The following is a 6000-nucleotide window of genomic DNA, read 5'->3' as shown; positions in this document are numbered from 1 at the left end:
ATTCTCCTTGCTGCGTTGAGTCAGTTTTTCATTTACGTAATGCGAAAAACTTTTCAACACTTTAGCGTCAAATAACTCGTGAAATAACGGGAATTTCAAGAATTGTACACAGCCTAACTTAGTCTTAACCCAGTCCCACACTGGGAAGAATATTCTCAACCATCAACTTACGTCACTAATCCGCAACGATGTTGTGAAAATAACAAGGGCAGGCAAAGCAGGTAGAGACAGTCTGAGAAATCCACTTTGATTCAACGTGCGAGGAAGTACTGGCCACAACTGTCGCATCCCTGCCAATCTTCTCCATCGTCGTCATAGCACACTATGCAGACGTTGATATTTCTCAACAGCCAAACACCGTAGACGTTATTAGTGCACGTTCGGTTACTATGTTGAAAGCTGCATCTACGGAGGACTCTTCGCACAAACATCTAGCAAACTGAAAGAAACGATCGAAAATAACAATCAATCATTGGGAAAAATGAGTGAAGAATATGCAATATTCCGTTAAATGCCTTTTAAGGCAGAAATAATTGGTTGCTAATGTATATTAATCGACTGCACTTTCTTCCTAGTTACATTGTGAGGGTAAATATTTCGTACCTTAACACCTCCTGATTTAATGAGAATAGTGACTTCTGTATTAAACTTAAAAACTATATGTAGCGTGTGGATGCAGAGCGAGTTAGCTACTTACGTGAGACAAATGAGAATTCTGCACTTGTACCCATCCTTCTGTTTAAAGTGCACCAGCTCGATGCAAGGCCAGGATAGAGAAAGACAGCCCGTTTTGGCGTCAGCGACCTCACTAAAAATATAATAACAGGCAAATAACGGGTTCCTTTATTCTCAAAGTGACTGCCGTTTTAAATTGAAGGAACAGCTTTTTTCACTTACGACTTAATAATTTTACACTTGTTATAAGCACTAAAAGTAGACATTCCATGCCTATCATGTTCGCTCTTCTGTTGGCAGAACAGGGCAAGTCAATAAGTCATCTCTACAGTACTTAGTCGCTACTAGATAAATAGGGTTTATTACTGCGAGGAACGCTTTTGTATATTTTATGAAACCGCAGTACACATATATGATTGTCATTTATTCAAATTTATTGGAGGGTTTAATACGAACCAACATAATGACCAGCTCCCAGTTGGCTTGTTAGCTCAGTTTGTAAAGCACTGCACCCGTATCGCAGAGGTCATAGGTTCAACTCTCGCAAGGACCTAAAATTTTTTCAGGCCCCATTTCCACCAACTAGATAAGTAGGGTTTATTATTGCGAAGAATGCTTTCATACAATTTATGAAAGCACAGTATACATATATTATTCTCATCTATTTACTGAGTCGTCGCCATCATTACGCATTTTAGTATCTGAGTGAAAAATTGTCTTTGGTTTTTAAATTTCATCCTTTCGCGGGATTACGCAATATTCGCGGGTTTTATAATTTGCCCGCTGACCAAAATTACTGTTTACTCTTACCCTCGACGAATGCCTTTGATATAGCGTCACCCCACCTAATCCCTCAGTCGAGATGGAGGTAGCTGAGATCAACAGCGAAGTGCTCTCGCGTTCGCCACTAATTTATGTCAACTGCTTGGATTTGGATAGTCAGACTTACATCACACTTTCCAATTTGGCTTGTTGTCCGAGACTTCCAGGCTTGTCAATGTGATATTCTTTCAATTTATCCAAACAGCTAGAGGTTGAAAGCGAAGATGAAGACGTTCAGTGATTACAATCTTCGACTTCGATTGCGTCGAAAATCGGTCTCTTGCCGCTTCGGATCATTTCGACCATATGACGAATATGAAGGAGATAACAACATCCCAGAAATGCCATGGCTAGACTTACAAGTCTCAAATTGTAATATTGCAGTTGCTACCTGACAAAAGGAAAAATCGCCGTGAAACGCCAGTCTTCTGAAGAAGTGGCAAGCGACTCGAGTTACCAAAAGAAATAAAGAAAACACTCCATCACGAGATACCAACCTTAATTCAGGAGCAAACTTTTAAACAGTTGCACTAAAAGGGGCATTTAATACAGGTAGGGAAGGCTATTGATCGATCAAAAGCGGGCCGGGTGATACACCAGTCGAGGAACGACGTTAAAATTTTTGCGCCAATTTAAGCTATTTTTTAACGACCACATATTCCTACAAAATTTGGGGACTTAAGGGGACCTTCGCTAACATTGAAAAGTGCCATTACTCAGGCACCACCAGGCGGAATAATATGCTTAAGTACCCACCAATAATAGCACAACAGTCAAATATCGATCAAGCGCTAAAGTAAAGAGCATAAACAAAGCCACTCAGTAGAGCATACCACTCACAACAAAGGCGTTTTTTTTCCATTTAGAGAACTTTGAACTTTGAACTTTATTTATTTCACACTATTAATAGAAGTTAATATACATTGAAAAGTAAGAGAAAGAGGGAAGAATAATAGTAATATTTGCCTTTAAAGATAAGTTTGAGAGGTGCACGGTGTCCAAAGTAGCAAAGGCTTTCTAGTTGGACACCGTAATGGTTTATAAATTTAACAAATGGTAAACACCACAGCGTACAATACTGAGTTATGGATGCACGCGGGAGGTTGCTAAGCACGAAAGAAGCCTAAGAGTCGCGCGAGGCGATAGCCGAAAGCGACTCTAGCTTCTTCAGTGCTTAGCAAACCTCCCAAGTGCATCCATAACTCAATAGTGTACGCTATGGTGTTTACCATTTGTTTTATAACATAACATTGATGCATTGTAGGTGAGGAGATCCCTTTTATTTAACAAATTTTACGTGACCAGAAAAAACAAGCGCGCGCGGAGAAATAGTATTTGCATTTGCTCACGTCAGCAGCGTACACCCATGGGCAAATGGGGGACGCTAAATTGACCAATCAGAGCGCGCGCTTTACTTTGGTTATGTTATAAAGATAAATAGATAGCAGCCTATAATAAAAGTATATCAGCAGTAAAGTAAATAAACTGATTAGGTTTTGTTGAACAAAAGTTGAGGTTTTTGAAGTTTACATTTTTCCTTAAGAGTAGATCAGCAGCAAAGTAATATGATCAGGTTTGGTTGAGTAAAAGTTGATGTTTCCATTATCTTTTGAAATTATTGTACGGCATATATTTAAGATAAGTGGGTACAGTTTCCCATATCCTTGAAGCAGAGAATATAAAAGGTGATTTTCCCATGTTGGTGGATACTCTTGGTCAAGTTATTATTAGTAGCAAATCTTGTATTATAACTATGTTTTTCAGATGCTGGGGTCAGGATATCGAGGAAGATATCTGGAATGCTATCACTTTTAATATTAATCTTATACGTAAGACAGCATTTTCTGAATTTATAAATAGCTTCCAACTTTAGAATTCCAAATAGTTTATAATAGGGATTGGTATTCTCTCTAGCATTTGCAAAGAAGATGCTACGTAAACATTTGTTCTGCTTAATACAGAGGCATTTTAAGTTAGTATTGGTGGCACAGCCCCAGGTAGTTATACCATAGCTTAAATAGGTATATATCAAAGCATAGAATAATTGCTTTAACATATTAAATTCGACATAATGTCTCAACATAGTAAGAGTTCTAATGTTTCTTGCTATTTTATAGTTTATATTTTGTATTTGCGGTTGCCAATTTAGGTGCTTATCGATATAGACTCCCACGTATTTTATATAATTCCTTAATTCAATATTTTCAATATTCATCGTGGGGTGGTATCTAGAAGATGAAATTACCATGTAATTAGTTTTGGAAAAATTAATAGACAACTTATTTAGTGCACAGTATTTATAAATTTGTTTAAGTTTATGATTCATAACAGATCCTAGATGATGTGGGTTATCACTAGTAAAAAACAAGTTAGTATCATCAGCAAAGATCCGCACTGAGAGTTTATCAATGCAATTTGGTAAATCATTAACATAGAGTAGAAATAAGAGTGGACCAAGAGTTGAGCCTTGAGGTATGCCACATGTTATATTTTCATTGGCAGATCTAGTGGAATCAGTTTTGACATATCGGTTACGATTTTGAAAGTAACTTTCAAACCATTTGTGTGAGACTCCTCGAACGCCATATAAAGAGAGCTTAGACAGCAGAATGCTGTGATTTACTGTGTCAAAGGCTTTTGACAAATCAAGAGATAGACCACATGTGATTTTTTTTTATCGATTGCTAGCTTTAAATTGTCTGTAATTTCAAGAATAGTCTGTTCAGTGGTGTATCCTTTCCTGAATCCAAATTGATATTTATATAGGATTTGATGTTTTTCTATGAAGGAACATAGTTGATTGTAGACTAGTCTTTCAGGTATTTTAGTAAATGGTGAAAGTGTTGCTGTAGGGCGATAGTTGCTGGGGTTTGTAGCATTTCCATTTTTATACACTGGAGACACCTGAGAGACTTTTAATATATCAAGAACAAAACAAGTTTCTATAGACTGGTTGTAAATATATGTTAGAGGTATTGACAATGGCTGAGCAGCTATTTTGTTTAATTTGTTAGGGATATCTAGGGATGACTTGTGGTCTTTTAAGCATTGAAATAATGAGCAGACTTGGGTTTCAGTAACACAAGATAGAACAAAGCTGTCTACCGGGGTTGATTTAATGTACTGGGTAGGATTTCCTTCTCAGTGTCCAATCTTGTGGGCTAGATTTGGACCTACATTAACAAAATGTTTGTTAAAGTGATCTGCAATATCAGTTTTATCTGTGTAGACTCTATTGTTATGCTCGATTTTTGAAATGGGGTTCTTCCCCTTATGGTTGCGGTTTATTATTATTATTATTGAGAAGAGCAAGTTCAAGTACTAAAGTACTGAAGTCAACTTAACTGTTACAAGTATTCATAAAACCGTTCAAATCACCTTCCGTGCTCCTGAGTAAGGACAAACAGCCGTTTAAAATTCAGTCCACTTTCTAGCGCGTGCACTCGAATTCGATGCAATGACACCTTCTCTTCGATAATAAGGCGCAAGGGCTAATGGGATACCCGACCGTCGGGGGATCACTCACAGTTTCTGGGAAACCAGTCGATTTTAAATCGTCACGATTTATAAGTCACTCGATAAACGATTTAAAGCGAGACTCGTTTGTTTGTGAATAGAAACGAGACTCGTTTATAGAAACGAGACTCGTTTGTTGAAACGAGACTCATTTTTAGAAACGAGACTCGTTGGACGAAACGAGAGTCGTTTTGCGAAAAAAGGCTCGTGTGCCAAACTTTGCTCTTGGCGCATGCGCGGATGTATAGTTTTTTTTTCTAGGGTAAAGTTTTAGGTTGAAGATAAGCTGGGATTTTGCTGCAATATGTTAAGGTAATCTCTATTTTCTTTTTCTTGGGATTATAAAGTGCAGGGAAGGCCTTAACCGATATTTTTATAGAGCTTCTAGAATAAATTTCAGCACATAAAGTAGCATTGAATATTTGTGTCGAATTCAGTTCAAAGACTAGCAAAAACTAACGATAAAAACCGACGTTTCGGTGTCATCATGACGCCATTGTCAAGGAGAAATAAAAATAAAGTTTGTGGCAAGGTGTAATACTAAATTAGCATAAATATGTTACGAGCTAATTAAACAAATAATTTTGCGCGAATTGAATCGCTTTACACGTTCAGAGTGGGTTTTAAGTCTCTGATGAAAAGCATTTCGTTCACCAAACAATCGAACTTGTTACTACACTTTTTCAGAATGCTAAAACGTTTCAGTAGGTCTTTCGGGACTTCGCTGTGCCGCTCGCTGGTTTAACTGAGGACTGTATCTATCACACTTTCTACGTTCTATTTTAACACGGAGTTTATTCTTCTACCTCTCAAGGGTTCTACTATCGATCTGATTGCAGTGTACGTGTATTTCGGTTTTTTGCTGTCTTACACAATACAGTACTATAATCTATCACATGCACAGCTTACAGTAATATAACTATCGTACGATATATCAAGCCTAATTCACATGATCCCTTCCTTATTTGGTTCAATTAGCGCATGCAA

The sequence above is a fragment of the Stylophora pistillata genome, chromosome 7 (assembly GCF_964205215.1).
Source record: "Stylophora pistillata chromosome 7, jaStyPist1.2, whole genome shotgun sequence".
NCBI lineage: Eukaryota > Metazoa > Cnidaria > Anthozoa > Scleractinia > Pocilloporidae > Stylophora > Stylophora pistillata.
This window is presented reverse-complemented; position numbering follows the sequence as displayed.